Raw genomic sequence first — 21069 nt, 5'->3', positions numbered from 1 at the left:
GCCTCACAGGTGCAGATACCCGTCAGACCTTTCCTCCCTTTGAAATCAGCAAGCTGTTATTTTATAGTCCAGGATAATATTATCTAGTATCCTTACAGAGCAGAGAATACCTCCAAAAAAGCCATCAGCCAGGGAAACAATACTTGGGGAAGGGATGGAAAGAAGGGGTCTTTTCCTGCTTTATCATCTCTGCCTCTCATAAACAACCCAAGCTCTTCTTTTTGGAGCTGCAGCAAGAGTAGCTGTGACCGTGGGTGTGTAATATCACAAATACTAAGCCCTGCTGTCTTTCTGAGGGGTAGTGAAAAGGAAGATTGCCAAGCAGTCCAGTCAAGAGAGAGAAGCAGCTGTAAATAACGTGTGTGTGTGAGTGCGTGAGAGGCGGGAGCATATTGATGCATTTTTCATTACTTGTTCACCTTATCTGATGAGATGATCCAGAGTTCATGTTACTTCCCTCTCACCTTTCTATCCATTTCTTGGCCTAGAGCCTTTTTTTTTTAAACCATGACTGCTGACACTGTCTCCGTAAACAAGTGGTCTTGAGGCCTGTCACATCAGTTCATTTAGCTACATCTCCTGAGTGTGTGGATAAATATATGTGTGTGTCTATATAATAAGTTTATTTTTTAATTCTCCAACTTTTCCTGGCTTGGTGGTCATATGATATCTGATAAGAGTTGTGTAAATTCAGATGCTTTGAGAGGACTTACGATTTGAAGATTTCTTGGAGGCATAATAATAATGCCAACAGTAATGTTATTTGTTATGAAAAGGGTATTCTATGGGAGGTTTTCTGAGCCATTTGTGCGTGATATAATTTTATTTCCTCTGTAGATTTTTACTATATAAAGCAAAGTCTACTTAGACAAGACAAAGTCTACTTCCCAAGACAGTCTACTTAGAGATTACTTGGTTTTTGGTGAGGGAAGTCAAGATTAGCCCTGGCCATCTGTGCAGACTGATGAAGCATTTATGGAAAGTGGCCATTTCCTCCTCTGGTGTTGAGCTATCAATGGAAAGGGTGGTAAGCAAGGTTATTTAGTCCACAGAGCCAGCAGGGGAGAACTAGAGAAGCATAGCTGGTCTGTTTGGGGTGACCAGCTTCTCTGGTTTATAGCATGAAAGTCCTATGTCCTAGGAAGCCCTTCAATCCAAAAATCTGAAGTAAAACCCCATCTGCAGCTAGCCCTCCCTATCTTGGAAGGGCTTGCTGAGACACCCCCGGTTTACGTGGCTTCGTTAACCTCCCCGGGTGAATGGCCCCATTTCCTCTAGGCATTTGAACTTGAGAGCATTTTGTTATCAAGCACAGGAGTAAGGTAAGTAATCTTCAGGCTTTGTCCTTAGGTTTTCAGACCTTTGAATCTAGTGCCGCAAAACAGCCTGACTTGGAGCACCCCAGCCCAGCGGTGGGTGAGGAGAACGGGGAGGCGCAGGAGGTGTGACCCAGAGGGCCCGCTGCTGCTGTTGAATGTCCTTAACCGTCTCTGATTTTCTTCTCTCCTCCTATAGACCCTCAAACTGACGCAAGACCTACCGAGAAAACCCTTTGCCAAATCTGCTCTCAGCAAGTGGACAGTGATACCGTTTACAGCTTAACACCTTTGTGAGCCCGCGCCTTTCCTACCCCAGCAGAGACTGTTATCGGCCCCTTCCCCCGGGTGAAGCACTTATCCTCGCACAGAACTCTCTCTATAAAGTATGCAAAACCTTCCTTGTACGGGGTGACAGCCACCTGCCAGCGAAGGACAGCACCCTGCCAGCACCGCCACCCCGTTCAGAGCACACCGTCAGCCCACGGGCCGTCCTGTGGTGTTTTAATATCGCGATGGTTTATGGGATGTGTGAAGTGTTGTTTTTGTGTCCGTTTTCCTCTGACTTTCAGTTTCTCACATGCATTGACTTAGAGTCTTTTTATGTTAAAGTGTTAACCATCCTTCCCTTGGCACATTTACAAACAGAAAGTGTACCAGCTACTGCGCTGGCTTTGGGTGTCACAAACGTCCAAGCCTATAGAACTCCCCAGACTAACACATTACGTAAACTAGAGGAGGTTTTTCTGTCTTCTTTACTTTGGTAGAAAGCTATTCTTTTCTTTAAAAACAACAACAGCAACAGTGGTACAAGTGCTTGCTGTGCGCACCGGCCCAGGGACAGAGGCCTGCATCTGCAGGCTGAAGGCGCCGGGCATCTGAGCCCAAGTGCTCGGCCCGAGGCAGGGCGGTCGGGGGACAGCACCCTGGCCCTGGTCTGCAGTTGCTGGATGGGTCTGGCCTGTGGTCTGTCAGTGTCCTCAGCTCACACAGTCACAGTGATCATATGCTGGTTAGAAATTAGGATCTCTTCAAGGAAGAAATCTGCTCAGCTCTTCACTCATTGCCAAAGGCCATTAATGGATTTAGTTTTAAGAAGAAAAGAAAAGGAAAAAAAAAAAGTAGTCTTGTTTTGCTTTGCAGAAGTGAACTTACAGGTAAACGTTAGGCCTGCTGTGAGAAGTGTGTGGAAAGTACAAACCCGAGTCACTCTTTTTTTCTAAATGCACACCCTTGATTACTTTTAGCCTTGCTCTGTATAATCTCATCTAGTAGACGTGTATGAATGAGAGGCAATAGCATACAAACTGATTCTTTTTTTAATATAAATAAGCTTAGGTTGTAATTATACAAGTGACTCAATGGAAGTACAAGGTAGGGCCGTTTTGACCTCCCTCCTTCCACTTTTCCTGCTTGTATGGATTTCATTTTATTTTCTTTTCAAAAAGTTATGGTGCTGTATAGGTGCTTTCTGTTTAACCCAGAAAGTGTGGTTATATTAGTTGCCCTCTTTGGTAGACAGAATAGTTGGGAACACCTTTGGTACATATGAAACTGGGACAGTGACACTCTGATTGGCACAGCATATGCATACTTCTCCAAAAAGGTGTATGAAGACTCTTTTCTTTGCATACAAAGCATTAGGCATATAAATGTATAAATATATTTTATCACGTACAGTTACAAAAACGGAACATTCTGCACGGATGTTAGGAATCCAGGCTCGTAGTTCAGCACAGACCTCCCTGCGTGAGTTCTTGCAGACGCTTGCACCATGCAGTGGGCGCTGACTCCCCCACCAACACAGACATGCCACCCGACCACCTGCACCCGTCGCCAGCCGCCAGGGGCCCCCTTGTGCATCTCGGCTTCCTGATTCTTCTGGGGGTGACGGTGGTGATAACAGCTCCTAGCATAATGAAAGTTCCATTTGGTGTTGTCACTTGTCTCTCCCGCCTCGCTTAGGTTGTCATGTGTGAGTGATGGCCCCATTGATTTCACCCTGCCTTTTACGGAATCGGTAAATTGTTGTGCAGTTTGTGGTTATAGTAGACCTGTAGCCTATTGCCTTTTCTAAACTGCTCCAAGTTTATAATCTTCATTTTGAAAGTACGTATAATTTTTGAAACTATGTATTCTATTCACACAATCTGCTTCTCAGTGAGACAGACTTTTGCTTACCATATTCCTCTGTAGTAAGGCTAGCCCCTTCTCGAGTCTTTGGTAGTCTGCTGTCCATGAGGACTGTCCATTGTCAGTGAGAGGGGGCTGCTCTCTGGGTCCCCAAGTGATGCTGCCCTCGGTGGAGACACAGTTTGGTCAGGGACAGGGGAGGACCAGGGGGTATCGGATTCAGGAGCGAATCCGAAGTGCTTCCAACACAAGGGCCCTGAGACTTTCTCTCCTGAGCTCAGAGAAACAAGAAAACTAACAAAATAGCTATTTGCCTTTGCAGTTTTCTAGACTGTGGAAACTACTTTGGGAGTAAGAAAGGCAACCCTCAGATGTGTTTCAACCTTAAAATGTTGAACTCCTTTCAGACCTGTGGCATCTTATTTATTCTCCCCCCCACCCCCGCCCCAATGTTTGTTAGATTTCAGGCAGAATGTCTTACAAAATGTCCTAGAACCAGATTATAATTTAATTGAAAACAGCTGAGGGACAAACGGGGGGGGGTGTGTGAGAGCAAGACAGCCATAGAACAGATCAGGAAAGTGGAGAGGGAGGGGGCCTTTGAATCTTTTCTTTACTTTTTCTTTTTTAAAAAGTAACTCAGCATCTACATGTAGAGTATCATGGACAGCGGAGATCAGGGCAAAGTCAGGTGCCAGCATCAGTGCTAGAAAGGGCCAGGCAAGAATGGAATAGTTAGGCCTGTCCAGGATCACACAGCCTCACTCTCACCCTTGGCCACTCACCTGGAGGCCAGGATCCCTTAGACTAACCAGGTCCTGCCGCAGTCAGACGCAGAGCAGAGAAGCCACCTTCTGTTAAGACCCTGCTTTCAGGAAGGGCCTACCAGTGGCCACCATGTGAAGTTCTGAGTCTCACAGGTCTCCCACAGGAAGTTTTCTGACCTGGTGCATCTCAGTGGAATACTCAGTAGCCTTCGGGGGTCTGGCAGTCATATTTGCTTCCATCAACTCTCAGAGTCTACCCTCAGTCTCTCATTAAGCTGCTCTAGGGAGCCGCCTACTTTTTGATGGGAAATTTATAAAGAAGAGTAACAGTGTTGAAAACATGACCTGAACTCTGGGGTTCTGTTGTTACCTTCAGGGTTCCAGAACCAGAAACCTTTTACCAAAGTTAGAAAAGAGCTTTATCACAAGCCTTCCCTGTCCTGGCATGAGACCTGACTGCCAGAATCAAGAGTATCCTATTAACTGTGAATGAATCTGAGGTCAGTTCCCTTTATTGCTGAAACACATTCTTTTAAGATTTCAGAAGTTCGTCTTTGCTGTTAACAGGTGGAACGTGCACACACATGTACTGGTGGACTGGGGGGAGTTGGGGTCAGGGTTTGGTGTTGGGTTTCAGCCTTGTGTGTGTCGCTTCCTGACTCTGAGAAGACCTCATGGCTCACTACTCAGGACAGGTATGCCCAGTCTCAGGGGGTCATTTCAGGCAGCTTCTGAACCTGTTAAAGTTGGAAGGGAGTCTATCTCGTGAACCCCCAACTTAAAGAATAAGGAATATTAGAATCTCTTGGAAAGCCCATCAAGAGGAAAGCAAACAGCTACACCCATGTTTTTGTACACTGATGCCAAGGGCTGGTGAAGGAAAATAAGTTACCTTTTCTCTCTAAAAGCAGAAACAAAATCCTGACAGGTCCGAACTGTGATTTCTTCTTTCTTGGTGTATTTGGGAAACGTTGATTATGTATAACATTTTTTTTAATTAAGAAAAGCAAAAATTTTTTGTAGAAATTCAATCGCTGGCAAAGAGGTACAGCCAGCCTCTCCTGGAGACCAGGGGTGGCAGGGTGCAGCAGGGGAGAGAGCAGTCCTTGTGAAATCCCGTTTGTCAGACCAGATCGTAACGCAGGTGCCCAGGTACTGAGAAGAGTACAGTTGGCCCCGAGTACACACGGGCTCCACATCCTGAGTCAGCCAACTGCGGATCCAGATGGCCAATTGTACTACGCCTTTTTATATAAGGGACTTGGGCTTTCCCGGATATAGGCGGGGGGATGGAGTCCTGCAACCAATCCCCTATGGATACCGGGGGTGACTGTGTATTATATTTGATCTAGATCTTTAGTGGGTAACATTTTATGCAGTTTGAATGAATAAAAATATTTTCCTCTTGTTTAGTTTTATTTGTATGTATTTTACTTTGATGAATGATTGGTTCCAAGGCTTCTGCCACACTCCAGAAATAATTTGTGTGGCTGCTTTAAAAAAAAAAAAGGCTGTGTGTCTGGTCACTTATTTCTCTAAAATTATCTCATTGCCTGGCAATCAGTCTTCTCTCAATATACTTGTCCTAGCACATTATGTACACAGGAAATGTAAACAGATGTGAAGGAGGACCAGAAAAAAAAATTAATAATAAAAATGTATGTTTTGGCTTCACATGTTTAATTTTTTTTTTTTTTAAGAAAAAAAGTTGCATGAATGGGAAAAAAATCTGTATACAGTATCTGTAAAACTGTCTTATCTGTTTCAATTTCTTGCTCATACCCCCTGCAGACTAGAACTCAGTGTGGTGCATGGCCATATTCAAACACCCAAGAGTCATGCAGCTGATCCTTTGGTTTGAAGCACCTCATCCTTCCTGTCAAAGCGAACACTATCATATTGCATTCTTACTGAGGATTTTGTCTGTCCATATGTTACCATGAAATATCTCTACCACATTTTGTCTCAAGAATCAAAACCAGTTTGATTTGGGAATCTCCTTTCCAAGTGAAATAGAGATGCAGTACTTAACTTTCCTTGGTGTTTGTAGATACTGCCTTGTGTATTCCATTTAAAACCGTAATCTAGTTTGTAAAAGCGATGGTGACGCATGTAAATAAAGCATCAGTGACACCCTACCTTACTCCAAGAGATTGTTTGTTCTCGCTCTCTGTCTCTAACCTGAGAAGTGAAATAGCTGGGTTTATCTCAAGGTCTCCCTGTGGGAGAGGCACAGACCAGAGACTGTCCTGAGATCTCTAAACTAATGAATCCTGTGGACTTTTTCTGTGACCCACTTTGACCTCCATAGGCAACCAGACACTTTGATAAAGCAGATTTATGGCGTTGTGCACGGTGGTGGAGAGCCACTTTTAGCCTGCCCTGAGTCAGGTCACCCTGGGGGAGCTTCTGTGCAGGTGGTGGGATTTGGACTCCGCGCCCCACATGGGTGTCAGAGGTTTTGACCCTACGAGGGTCCTGCTCTCAGGAGTCCAGCAGATGAACACCAGTCGTCGGTCATCACTGTACCCTCCTACATAGCAAACAGCATTTAAGGCTGCTGGTGGCAATAGCATAAATATTTCCTCACGGCTAAGTTCAGGGGAACTCCACCCTACTGTAAAACTATTCTTAGTAGCACATGTTGTGGTTTTTCCTATTAATAAACATCATAAAAATTCAGCTTTTGGGTTCAAAGTCTTAAGCAACTTGATGGACTCCATTCAGGTCAAGTAAGTAAGAAAGATTTTAAAGTTTGCCTTTGGGATAAGGTCTGTGTTGGTGGAGAGTCATGCTTCCGTAAGTCTGTCCTTACCATTGTTTTAATTTCCTGTAAAGGTAAAAACCTCACCATCTTCTAAGACCAAAGCCAACTAAAAGATATTTCATTTGAGATCGCTTTCCAGTTTTGATCCTGCCTGTCAAAAGATTAAAGATGGAAATCCAAACCCAGCCATCACAAGATTCTGAGAGTTCCCCCAAGCCAAGTAAAAACTCAAATTAATTGAAGTTAAATGAACAACACGAGGTCAACGTCAAGTGTGCCAGGGGGCCAGACCGTGATGGACATCAAGACAACGGGGACCGGGGCCTTGGCTTCTGTGAGTTTATTTTCAAGGTGTCATCTGTCTGTTCCCGTGAGGAATAAAGAGCTAACTGTCGCCAGCTCTCCTTGCTTTCATCTTCTTGTTTAGAAAAGGAAGAATTTGTAATGGTTAATCTCACTAACGATTTACAGATTTGATCTCAAAATGTTTGAGTAGTAAGGGCAAACTTCTAATCCCACGCATGTGACATGTATCAGCCAAGCCACTCACGTCACAGCTGGAACACAGGTCAGAGGTGGAGGAAGGTAGAGTTCATAGCCAGGACTTACCTGCCAGACGTTCCCTGACCTTGGCCCTTGGCCACTCCCCTGGAACTTGGGAAAAAAGGAGATGGCTGTGGTGCCCTGGGCGCCTCTCAGCTCAGCTCGTGGTGAGCATGCTCAGGGGAGTGTGCTTGAAGAACAGAGGTGGAGAGAAGGTCATCCGGAAGGGGACCCCTCCTCCCTCTGCTTCCATTGCCAGCAAGGAGACGGCTGGGTGCTGGGCCCCAAGGAGTAGACACCTTTGGAGCTGGAAGAAGAGGGATCCTTCTGCTTGAATTTTCTTCATTCAAACGTTAAAAGAGGAAGACTCTCAGCAATATATAAGACCTGAAGAAAGTTCGATTGTGTCTGTGTGTGTCTGTAGTTCTGCCTACTGTCCATCACATAATAATGACCCAAAATGTCATTTTTGCTACCTTTCTCAGAGGACTTACTGGACACACTACAGACCTGCCCACTCCCACTCAGGGAAGAAAACTTGCAGTGCTCTTCTTGGATGGGCACAGGCCCGCCTCCATGAGCCCTACGTTCATCCACCCACCAGCACCAGGACGCACCAGAGAGCGGGATGACAGAGAAAGCTGCTTCTGTCTCAGATGTCTCACAGTCCCTGGCCAAACAGGCTGCCCCAAAGGCTGCGGGGTCGATGGCTTGGCACCCCTGTAACTTCCCAGCCAAACTAAGAGCCCTGATCTGGAAGAAACCATAGAAAACTCCATAATGGTTCAGTCCAGGGGTGGATGCAAGGGTTTTGACTTTCAGCTCTGTCCTTGTATACTCATAATTTGTCAAAGTGGGAGTGTGTTACTTTTATGAAGATAAATATGGTTTCTAAAGAGCCAAGGTGGAGAGGCTGTCTTTGACTTCTTCTCTGAGTGGTTTGGTTGCTAAGTCGTGTCCGACTCTTGCAACTCCATGGACTGTAGGCTGCCGGGCTCCTCTGTCTATGGAATTCTCCAGGAAAGAATACTGGAGTGGGTTGCCATTTCTGAGACTGGAGGGAATAACGAATAAAGTGGAAGAAAGGGTTAGGGAATAAAAGTAGAGATAAGGAGATGATACTGTCTAAAAGGAATCTGATTGATAAATGAATAATATCGTTGCAAAGTTGTGTCTTCATAATTTTGGATTTCCATAATTTCCTCCTATTAACACCTTGAATATCATTATAGGAATTACCTAATCAGAACAAAGGAATTTTATGCACCTGTTAATAATTATAAAAACTATATGCTTATGCAGGATGCACTCTTAGAAATGTAATTATCTATTGCTGTTGTAACTTTTATACTGATATAAGAAAAAAAGCAGAACTACTATATGCCAGTGTAAACTGTGGCTGAGGAGAAATACTAAAAGGTAAAAGCCCCAAATTGAGAGAATTCCTATGTTGTGGACACTTTGGCCTTGACACTAGACTCACAACCTCAACTGTTGGCACTATGAATAAGCTGATACTGGTTCTTGGCCACTTTGCACTTCTATGGGGGAAAAGGGGCTCTTCCTGTCACCACGATGTGTCCACTGGGAAATTCCCCAAGTAGGAGGGTGTTCTCATGCCAAGACTTGGCCCCAAAAGACAACTGCCCACTGTATTTTGCAAGTTGTTGTTATATGCACTTGTTGCACTGTATTTTTGGAAGGTAATGTGTTGGCACGATTGATATCTAGGAAGCATATAGATGCACACACAGGGAACGTTTTCCCATCCCTGTCTAGTTCTCAGCCTAGTTCCTCCCACCCAAAGTTTCTTGCATATCCTTCCAGAATTTCTTATATATCTACCTTTTTTATTACCCTAAAAGTACATTATAGCCACTGACCAGTATCTTGCTTTGTTAATGATTTTCTCACACATGGAGGAAACATCAGTCACAGAAAGCCTCCTCAGTTTTAGAGCTGCATGGTCTTCTGCATCATTATATCCCAATTCATTTAACCTGTATTCCCCTATTGATAGACACTGGACTTTGTTTCCAAACATTTTTTATTATCAGCAACACTGCAGTTACAAACTTATACATATATTACATACACATGTAAGAATCTTTGTAGAATTAATGCCCAAAGTGGAAACAATTCTGGGGCAAATGATACACATACATTTGCAATTTTCATAAATGGATCAAATTGCCCTGCAATGTACCAATTCGATGTACCAACAGTATATGAGAAATCCCTGGTTCCCCACAGCCTTGTAATTTTCAAGTTTAAAAAATAAACTTGCAAGTCTGTTTTTCCCTTTCCCTCTAAACTTCTTTAAGTCTGTACCAAGGCAAAGAGGGCCTGGCAAGAGTGAGGAGTGGAAGATGGGAGAGGCTCAGGAGGCAGACTATGGGTGGCCTGGCGATGGCCAAGGAGGGAGAAGAGCTCGGTCCCGGTGCCAGCCTGCCTGGCCAGTCTGACCGCAGGCCCCGCCCCTCACGCCACCAGTTCGCACCGCCCCACTCAGGCCAGCGGCCTGACTTCACAGCTGTGCTCCCTAACCTCCCAGGATTCCAGAGGGGAGCTGTCACCCGAAGGAATCAAGTCTGGTCTCTTTGGCACCAAAACACACACCTAGACCTATTCATAGCAAGATTGCACAACCGGCTGGAGAAAAGCCCAGCCGGGCGTGGGGTGAGCAGGGCTGCTCCTCAGTGGGGTCCTGACCCACCAGTGCCCCTGGGCAAGGCTTCCAGCTCTCAGGGCAGGGCTGTCCCCAGAAGGGATGGGTGGGGCTGGAGGGGTGCCTCAAAGATCTGACCTCCTCTCGTGCTGGGGGGAACTTGTTCCTCCAAAGGAAAAGCTCTGATACTCTCCTGTGGGCAGGTACTGCATGTGGCACCTGGGGTGGGGAGGGGTAGCCCTGCTTAGTGAACGCAGAAACCAGGAGGCAGGATTTTACAGAAGAGGAAACAGTCACTTTACCACAGAGCCTTTGTTGTCTCTGCAGGGACCTGGCATCAGGGAGTCGGGGAGGAGCACAACTTTGGAATGGGGCAGACGTTGATCAGAGCCAATCTGCTATTCACTAGCTCCATGATGATAGGTGAGTCCCTTAACGTCTTTGGGCCTCTGTTTTCTCATCTGTGAAATGGAAACAAGTCTGCCTGTGTCTGGGGTCAGGTGGATGACCTGAGAGGGCACCCGGGAAGTACTGAAATGTGCCTCCAGCGAGTCACCAGCAAGCCCTGCCTCAGAAGTCCTCTCTCCTTATACACACGCCATTGGCCCACACCCCGTGGGGTGATGGCTTCTTATGATATAAAAACATAAAACACAATCTGACATATTAACGAACCCCATTGGTATAATTAGACTGCATAGTAATTAAACATAAAAGGTAACCGACTTGTAAGAATTTTCTGCTCTCATCTTTGATGTTCTTCAGGATCTGTTGGCAAGCAGCCATGCTTGTGGTCCACGTCCTCCGTGCCGTGTACCATAGAATTGTCACCATCGTCACAGAGAATGCAAATGTCATGGCAAGACTGGCTGAGAAGACTTGTTTCTAGCCCAGGATCAGCCCCTGAATGTTGAGTGAGTCATTTCCCTCCCTCTGGGCACCAGTTTCCCCATTTGCGCCATCCACTTCATGAACCCTTCAGACTTTAAAGTCATCACGACCAACCTGGAAATTGAGCACATGCTTTACAAACCACAAAGCAGGGATCAGAAGTACAGACACTGTTTTGAGTCAGGAAACTGGCAAATGTTCATACGTTCATTTTCCAGAAGGGAAACTGAGGCAAAGTCCAAAGCAGCCTAAAGGTTCATGGTTTCTGGTTGCAACCATCCCTTAGTCTGTCTCCAATGCCACACATTTAAGGCAGTAAGACCCTGGGGAGATAAGAGTACAGAGTGCATCCTAAGAAGATGCAGGAAAAGATGGAGAAAGCGAACAGGATGGATGAGGAAATGGGACTGGAGTTGAAGGAGGTGGAAGGGGAGAGAGTGTCTTGTTCTGTGGTGTCCACCTCAGAGGGGTTGGTGTGCCCTACACAGAGGTCAGCCCCATAACCTGTCTGGTGTTATGTGAGTCTCTCCAGTTTCTGTTCTAAAGAAGTGAAATGATACAAGGGCCCACAGGGGCCCAGCTGGAAGGTCTCTCAGACACAGACAGGAGGCCAGAGTCATTGCTGCTACTTTGAAGGGTACAGGAAATGGCAGCAGGCTGGAACATGGCCCTGGAATAAAGGGAAACTGTCCCCTGGGGTGTTTGTGTGTGTGTATGTGTGTGTGTGTGTATGTGTGTGTGCGTGTATGTGTATGAGAGAGAGAGAGGAGACCCTCTGATATAGCTGTCTCCAGGATAGGCCAATATGGAATTTCCTCAACAGACCACTTCCTGTCAGCTGGCCTTGTTGTGGCTCTGGTGGGTGTTTGGAGAATTAAAGAGTATCTAACCGGATAGTTTGAGGCTTTTAATTGCTGTGTTTGTGTCTCAGTGAGTGGAAAGTTTCAGGCCTCCCCACCCCCACCCCTTGGCTATACCCCTGGCTAGCTCCAGCCTTGGAGCAGAGCTGCCACTCGGGCTTTCGAAAAGAAAGGGCTGGGGCAGAGGGGGGAGGGTGGCATGGATAGGCACCTGGATTTGCCTGTGTAAGTGCTTTGCCTTAGACAAGGTACTTAAACTCCAGTACCTTCATCTTCTCGTTTGCAAAATAGAGATGATAATGATAACCATACCTCAGCTTATTATCATGAGGATTAAAGGAGAACAGGCATGGAGACCACTTAGAATAGATAGGGCACATGGTAAGTCCCTGCTACACTTAGTTATGTCTATTAGTACACTGGAATTGCTCAGTAAATCATAGATCATAAATTCTGTAATTAGGTTGCTAAAATGTAGCCACTATACCATGTCCAAAGACAAAAGAAATGTGCTCCTTGTATCAAGTGTATCAGAAGGCAGAGGGAGCTTACTAAAAATTCAGAGTCCTTGGATCCATTCCAGAAGTGCTGGATCAAAATCCAAAGAGGCTAAAAATCTGGCTTTTCAAGCATTTTTCCATTTCCAAACATTTCCAAGCATTTTCAAACATTCCATTATTTTGAAGTATACTAAAGTTTGAAAATTCCCAGGTGTAAAAGGTGAGAATGCTCATCCACTTGGGGCATCCTCTGTAGTCGGCAGAATAATGGCTCCCAAAGATGTTGTAAATAAATGTCTTAAAGAGATGGGAATACTGACCACCATACCTGCCTCCTGAGAAACCCGTATTCAGGTCAAGAAGCAAAGTTAGAACTGGACATGGAACAATGGACTGGTTCAAAATTAGGAATGGAGTACATTGAGGCTGTATATTGTCACCCTGCTTATTTAACTTATACACAGAGTACATCATGTGAAATGCCAGGCTGGATGAAGCACAAGCTGGAATCAAGATTGCTGGGAGAAATATCAATAACCTCAGATATGCAGATAATACCACCCTAATGGCAGAAAATGAAGAGGAACTAAAGAGCCTCCTGATGAAGGTGAAAGAGGAGAGTGAAGAAGCTGGCTTAAAACTCAACATTCAGAAAGCTAAGATCATGGCATCTGGTCCCATCACTATATGGAAAATAGATGAGGAAAAAAATGGAAACAGTGTGAGACTTTATTTTCTTGGGCTCCAAAATCACTGCAGATGATGACTGAAGCCATGAAATTAAAAGATGCTTGCTCCTTGGAAGGAAAGCTATGACAAATCTGGATAGCATATTGAAAAGCAGAGACATCATTTTGCCAACAAAGGTTCATCTAGTCAAAACTATGGTTTTTCCAGTAGTCATGTATGGATGTGAGAGTTGGACCATAAAGAAGCCTGAGAGCCAAAGAATTGAGGCCTTTGAACTGTGGTGTTGGAGAAGACTCTTGAGAGTCCCTTGGACTGCAGAGAGATCAAACCAGTCAATCCTAAAGGAAATCAAGCCTGAATATCCATTGGAAGGACTGATGTTGAAGCTGAAGCTCCAATACTTGGTCACCTGGTTTGAAGAGCCAACTCATTGGAAAAGATTTGGATGCTAGGAAAGATTGAGGGCAGGAGGAGAAGAGGGCGGAAGAGGATGAGATAGTTGGATGGCATCACCAGCCCAATGGACATGAGTTTAAGCAAATTCTGGGAGACACTGAAGGACAGGGAAGCCTGGTGTGCTGCAGTCCGTGGGGTTGCAAAGAGTCGGATATGGCTGAGTGACTGAACAGCGACGATGAACGATGTCTGTGTCCTGGTGCCTGGAAACTGTGACTGTCGTAGATTATATGGCAAGGGGGAATTTAGGTTGCTAATGAACAAATTTCAGAATGAGAAGATTATCTGCCCAGTGTAATCACAAGTGTTCTTACATGGAGTAGACGGAGATAGTAGAGTTGGAACCAGAGAGACAGTGTTCTGAGGAAGACTCCTCTGGCTTTGAAGATACAGGAAGGGCCACCAGTCATGGAATGAGGGCAGCCTCCAGAAGCTGAAAAAGGCAAGAAAACAGATTCTCATCTAGCACCTCCAGAAGGAATGCAGCCCTGCTTGACTTCAGCCCATGAGACCCAACCTGGGCTTCTAACCTCCAGAATTATCAAGATAATAAAATGATGTTGTTTTAAGCCACTAAGCTTGTGGTGACTTGTCACAGCAGCAACAGGAAGCAAATGTGTCCTCTTCGACCAGGACTCACATCACTGGATCTGGAAGACCCACGAGGTCCAGCCGTGGTCTAGGGCGGGCACCCGTGGCTGAGGGGAACGGCAGGGGACGGGGATAGGCTGTCTGGTTCACAGGCTGTCTTCGTGGCTTGGCTGACCCGCTCTGTTATTTGTACCTTGTTCATTTCCACTCTGGTGCTCAGGACAGCCGTTGAGGGGGACGTTTATACAGGATGGGGGCTCAGAGTGCCTGTAAATTGGAAAAAATATATATATATCTCCAGAGACCCAAAGGACCTCAGCCAAGAGGGCCTGAAGCACATGAGCGTGCACTGTTGGTTCTCAGATCCTGAGGAGATGAAAAGGAGCATGGTGGAGCCTCCCCTGATTCTCTGGAGCGGGACAAAGGGAGGCTCTCACACCCACACCCTGACTGAGATGGGGCACTGCCTGGCTTCCTTCCCTCCCCAGGTTCTTCCTGCAGTGGGCAAGCCTTCGCTAGGCCTTCCTCCTTCTCTTGCCCTCCTACCCTCCACCGTGCCGTCCTCAGCGCCCTGCTCTCCAAGCTGCTGGGACCTACTGAGTGACAGGCCCTGTGCTGACTGCCTGACACATGCCAGCTCTTCTTCCTGATTTCATTATAAAAACATAAAACCATACAGAAAGCTTGAAAAAGTGGTTACCCGCATGCCTGTCACTTAGATTCAGCAGTGCCTAACCTATGCCACATTTGCTTTATATCCTTATCCATCAGGTGTATGCATGTGTGCGCACACGTGTGTTTCTTTTCACCAAATCTTCTGAATATTCAGCCATCACAACTCTTCTCCTCTAAATGCCTCAGCATGCATCTTTCAACTCATCGTTTCTCAGCAAAGTGCAATTATCAGCTCTGCTTTACCCCTGAGGAATTCGAATGTAAGTATTTAAGATTCAGAGAAATGAAATGACTTATCCAGAATGGTCAGTGATGGAATGGGGACTTGATCCAGGTTCACCTCCTGTCTTCTGTGTGAATGGTTCTAGAGCTCAGAACTCTGGTCGTCATCCCAGAAAAGCATGCCTCTGACTTGGGATTTCTTTCCGTGAGAAAACTCAAAGCATTTCAGAGTAACAAATTTTCATGTTAACAATATCCTCTTAAGGTGAAAGCCACCACTTGCCAAGAGGTGAGGTAAATTCTAAGATGGCAGATTGCGGGAAAAGAGGTTCAGGGTGCAGGCCCCAGAGGCCGAGCCTCCTGCCACTGAATGCAGGTTCCAGCATGGGGCCACCCCATGGCGTCCTGAGTGACCTCCCATGTCAGATCCCTTAGAGTAGGAGGCTGGTGAACCGTCCTGATTTTATGGTGGAAATACAAAAGCATAAAGGGGACCTGCTCACACAAGAATTTAGTTCTCAAATAATGAAGAAAGGCCTAATAGTGGGCCTCCAAGTCTGGGCTGTTAACTACCTGAACCAAAATAACCTGGAAAACTTGTTCAGAATGAGACCCCCAGGTTTACCCTAGCTCCAGGGAATCGTATCAGCTGGGGGCGGGATCCTGGATTCTTAATACCTTCTCCAGGCCACTGCTACCAATTTGAGGAAGAGAACCCATGGCCTGAGCCCTTGCTCTGTACTAAACAGCCTGGTACTACAGTGCACTCTGCCACTGGACTCCCTGCTAAACTGCTCTACTTTCTCAATGATCCTTTTGTAAACAATCTCAGTGGTTTAATTTTTAATTTTTAATAATCTGTCTTATCTACAGTAAAATCCACTTTTGTGTACACAGTTCTGTGGGCTTTAACAAGTGCTTTGAGTCCTGTAGCCACCATCATAATCAAGATACAGAATAGTTCCATTGCCCCAGCAGGAAGCCCTCTGTGCTCCCTGCACCCTTCTAGTCAAACCCTTCCTGAGCATTTACCCCTGGTGACCACTGGTCTGGTCCCCTCTCTGTAGTTCCGCCTCCCCCAGAATGTCACTTGCATGGAATCATATGATACACAGCCTTTGGAGTCTGGCCTCTTTCACTTGGCATAAAGTATTTATGATAGGTAACAGTATTTCACACCTTTGGTTGCTTATATGAATGTACCAGAGTCATTTATCATTTCCCCAACTGAAAGACATTTGGGTCATTTCTGGGTTTTGGTGATAAACCCAATTATCTTAATTAATTGATTGTTTTCCATGGGAGAGGAAAAATCTGATATAGTGGCCATGTGGTAAGAGGGGATAGGTGGTAAGTTAAAGACTGGCTCAAACAGGGTTCACCTTTTTAAGAGACTAAGGTCAGCCAGGGAGGACTTAAAGTTTGTCATTATAATAAACCTCTGGTCCTCCAAAATCATAGAAATAACAGCTTCTGACGGAATGCCTCAGAGTCTATGTCTCATAAATGTTGGGGGTTGGGGGGAGGTCCTCCAAGGTCATCTTCCTTCTTCCCTACAGTTTACAGTGCTTTTGCCCAGCTGGATCTATTTGATCTTCCAACAGGCCCATGAGGAAGAAAGGCAGGTATTTTCACTTGCATTATTTTGAAGATAAGATTGTGGGAGCTCAAGGAAGCTGGTATTTGTCCAGAGTCAACAAAGGCCCTCGGTTGGGGAGAAAACCTGGTTCTTCAGATTCTCGACTCAGTGTTCCCTGGCTTTAGAGTTTTACCACCTCTACAGATGGACAACGTGAAAGTGGCCTTTATCTCTTTCATCTGCGCGTTGGAGAATCAACTCTTGCTCAGAGCAAGTGATAGGGTGGGCAGAAAGACAACAGAACAGGTTTGAATCATGTCTCTTTGCTGGCCTCAATGTTCTCATTCATAAGATGGGTGCAATAATTCCTACCCCCACCCCCCTCACTGTGTCTGCAGAGATGAGAAAGCCCGGAGGAGCTAATAATCCTAGTGGGTAAGGCATACGAGAGCTTTCCTGGTGGCTCAATGGAAAAGAATCCGCCTGCAATGCAAGAGACCCAGGTTTGATCCCTGGGTCAGAAAGATCCCCTGGAGGAGGGCATGGCAACCCACTCCAGTGTCCTTGCCTGTGAATCCCATGGACAGAGGAGCCTGGTGGGCTACCGTCTAATCCATAGGGTCACAAAGAGTCGTACGTGACTGAAGTGACTGAGCACAGCACAAAGGCACACGAGGCACCCCCCAAATAGTAGTACTTGTTAATTATTTGGTTTCTTAGGAGGAACCATAAAAGGTGCACACCACTAACTCTGTGCACTGGGTGCCCTCTGCTCTCAATCCTGCACGGAAATCCCGAGGCCTCATTTTCCTCTGGCAGTGACGGAGGAAACCAAGGGGTTAAGGAGGAGTCTGGAAGCTGGCACAGCTGGGGCCCATTAGCTCCTAATGAGGGCCCAGCCTGGGAAAGAGGCCTTGCAGCTGTGAGGAGGGGCACCCAGGGTGTCTCCTCAGAGGAAGCTCAGGCTGGAAATTTTGTTTTTCTTCATTCTGAACTTGGTTTTACGCTCCAGAGGGGGAAGTTCTTCGTGTCTGAACTTGGTGTTTGAGCCCTGACGCTGGTGATTTTTGCAGTAAATGGCTCGTTGCTCCTTGTGGGGCAATATGCTACTGATGTTGGGCCAGGGTGGTTAGGAAAGGGGATCTTCCAAATGAGGACTCAGTGGTCTGGCCACAAGGAGCTGCCTTCTCCACAAGCATGGCTGGGGGTGGAGACACTTAACCCACAGGGTGGGGTTTGAGGTAAAGCGGCCTTTCTCCTCCTCCACTCCCCTCCCTGCCCCCTTTCTCCGCATTGCCGTTATTATTACTATTATTATTATTGCCCCAGCGTTGCCTGCTTTCTGGCCTCAGGCTCCACCAGGAGAGGGGGTGAGTTAGGACCAACTAGGCCGGAGGAGGCTCCTCGGAGCAGGAAAGGGGAGACCAGGGTGCCGACAGGTCCCTGTTGAACGAAGAGTGTCCTCTGACTGCCGGTCTGTCTCCCACGGCCCGGGGCCCCCTGACCAGCCCCTTAGTGGAGAAGTGGGGGAAAGCAGCGGATAGGCCTGGAGAAGGCCTGGGCACCCTCACCCTCTCGGGGCAGCCTTCCTTGGCTGCCAGGCGGCCGTGCGCGCCTGTGCCCCGTCTTCCCTCGGCCCCCCGGTCCCGTCCTCCGTGCAGCACTGGTCACACGACTGTAACCTTCCCCCCCGTCTTGCCATCACTCGTGTGGCTGGCTGTGCCCCTGCTGCACGACCACATGCTCCTGCCGCTTCAAACCTGCTCATGGAGTGAGTGAAGGTGCTGAAGAGAAGCAGGACCTCTGAAGGCAACCGCAGGAGTGAGCAGAAGGGGTCTGTGTCCCCCAAACACCTGCTCGGCATTTTGTCCTGCTGGGAAAGCCCTCACCGAGGAGTGCCAGGTAAGAGCCTGCACTCCTGCCCTTGCTGTTGGATTTCCTTTGAGTTTCTCGTTCCTTTTTCTTCCAACCATTCCACAGAAGCAGAGAGTACTGGCTTCGTGTGAGGCACTTGTGACTTTTGTCTTCACAGCCGCTGTTGGCACTGGAGGTCTGCTTCCCTGTGGGTCATCCAGACATGCAGACACCATCCAAATAAGCAAATTCCCTGCACTCACTTCACTTGTTCTTGATTGTAGCTTCACACCCTGCCTCTTTGATGCTGAGGTCCGCGGGCTCCATGCCAGTACACAGCAAATTCAGTCGCAGGTGTTGCAGAAGGGAGGCTGTAAAGGAACAAAAGCTGTCAAGCCAGGTGCCTCCATAGTGGGGGAGGGGAGGAGACACAACAGAGCTTCCATCCAGGGTCTAATCAGCAGATGGACAGCCGACGAGGGCATGGCGTTAGAAGAGCTGGGATGGGATGAAGGACAGAGGAGGTGCCCAGAAAGGCAAAGCCAGTGACCCTCTGGACATGCCCTGGTTCTCACGGCCCACCCCTCTTGTTCACCTGGAATGGGGTGGTTAGTTGTCCCCGCCCGCCCCCTCAGCAGGCCACCCTCTTTCCCTCCAGGCAGGGGTGGACAGGAAGATGCTCAGGAGCCAGTCTAACTGAGCCAGTAACACATTCAGTTGACTCGCGCTTTTATTTTCACGCATTCATTTGTTGATGTTTTTCCTCATCCTCATTGCCCAGGAGGATTGATTATGCATGAAACTGTGATGTGTATTCTATGATCTGCCTAGAGAATTACCTCAGTGTTGGCCAGAGCTTAGCATTCTTAGACACATGGGGCTCGGAGAGGCAGGCAGTGGGACCCAGAATTCCTGGGCGTCCTGCAGGCAAGCGGTCAGCACAGTGCTAAGGCAGGGCCAGGGCAGCCCACCCCCAGGCTGGAGTCTCCCTCTCCCTGAAGTCGGCTTCCCCCACTGGCTTTGTGCCCACGGGCCTCCATGGGCTCCTCAGACCCCTCTCCTCTCAGACCCCACGGCCCTGGCCGTGGAGGTCTCTGTGGTGGGACCAGCCTCACAGCTCAGGCCAGAGAGAGGAATCCTGGGCCCTAGCTATTTTCAGAGCTAAAATTGAAGCCCATGGTTTATTTGCTCAGCACTAATTAGACTCCAGCCCAGCGCAAGGCTGCCTCTTTCCCGCCCACAAGCAAAGGCCTGACCAGTGGGTTTGGGAGCTGACGCCATGTCACAGGCAGGAGGTTGGGGCCTGGAGTATTTTCACAAACTCAAGGCTTCGGAAAACAAACCACTTGGCCCCCAGCCAGTTAGCCTGTCGGTTGGGAGAGGGAGGGAGCAGGAAAGCGTTATATCATCCTTCCTTCTTTGAACTGCATCGTAAATCTGCCAGACAGGAAACAGGGATCTGGAGAGGAGGGGAGAAGGGGGGCAACCAGTGAGGCTGGGCCCAGGTTACCAGCACCCTGGGAGCTTGGCTCGGGGTGGGGGTGGGGGGCCCTGCCGGAGGGGGAGGGGATGGGTGGGGTGGGGTGGGGTGGGGTGGGGTGGGGTGGGGCGGGGGGGGGAGGGGGGGCGAGAGGGCGCATGGGTCACGTTGAAAGCTTCCTGGGTCAGGGTGGGATTGGGATGAGTGTAGGTGCCTGAGGGTGATTTCTGGGATCTACTCTTTGTAGATAAGAGATTTTAGAGCTGGAAGGGATTTTAGAGACCTCTTTAATGAGGATTTGAGGGCAACAAAGGAAAAATAAATTACCTAAAACTACACAGTTAATGAGACTGGAAGTGAGGACAGGGGTCTTCTGACTCCTAAGATGGCTATCCACTAGGCCCCCTTCACAGTGCTGTTCCTTGCTTACCTGGGGACACAGTCGGGTAAAGGTACGGCTCAAACGACTCGCAAATGCGTTTGGGTGAAATGACATATTAATTCACAATAAGAGCTAAATAACTGACGTTTAATACTTTACTGGGGAGAGAGTTTGATGGGAGGTCCCTGAGCTCCATGGTGGAGCACTTCTGACCACCAGGATGGGGAGGCATCGTCTTGTTACTGACAGGGTTCTTGGCCTTCCCTAGAGAATAGACGTTGATAAGAGGCCAGACAGGAAATTCAGGCAAGGCTTTACTGGGGCTGCTGCTGCGGTGGGGGGGAGTGAAGTCAAGTAACACATTACCTTCCTTGCTTCCTGACAGGGCAGGGGAGCGGATGCGCTGGTACCTTATGGGGTGAGGGTAGGGCTGTGTCCAGGGATCAGGCCAGGGGTATAACTTAGGTGGTTTGCCTACCCATTTGGTGGTGGTGTGTGCATGGGGTATGCTCAGTACTCTGCTTTTGCTCCCAGCTTTGCAAAGTGGCGGTTGGGTTCTTGGTCTTTGTGTGTCTTGTGGCCATAATTTGCCCCAAATGCACATGCACACAGCTCTTTTTAGTCCCATATAGTTTGTTGCTTGAGGAAATGTTTGTCCAGGTACACGTACTAGGTCAAAGGGCCCCGGGTCCCAG

At 47.5% G+C, this 21069-nt stretch overlaps 1 protein-coding gene across 1 annotated transcript in view; it reads left to right on the top strand.

Moving 5' to 3' along the window:
- The window catches only part of FOXO3 (forkhead box O3), a 125417-nt gene extending 119063 nt beyond the window's left edge, over positions 1 to 6354 (top strand). The window contains exon 3 of the mRNA XM_040238552.1: positions 1516 to 6354. The gene's annotated coding sequence lies outside the window, so the exon portion shown is untranslated. The remainder of the gene's footprint in view (positions 1 to 1515) is intronic.
- Positions 6355 to 21069: the final 14715 nt, after the last annotated feature.

This window comes from Oryx dammah, unplaced genomic scaffold, assembly GCF_014754425.2.
Source record: "Oryx dammah isolate SB20612 unplaced genomic scaffold, SCBI_Odam_1.1 HiC_scaffold_4, whole genome shotgun sequence".
NCBI classification, from domain to species: domain Eukaryota; kingdom Metazoa; phylum Chordata; class Mammalia; order Artiodactyla; family Bovidae; genus Oryx; species Oryx dammah.
Note: the sequence above shows the minus strand (reverse complement) of the source record. Positions and strands in the feature narration are given on the sequence as shown.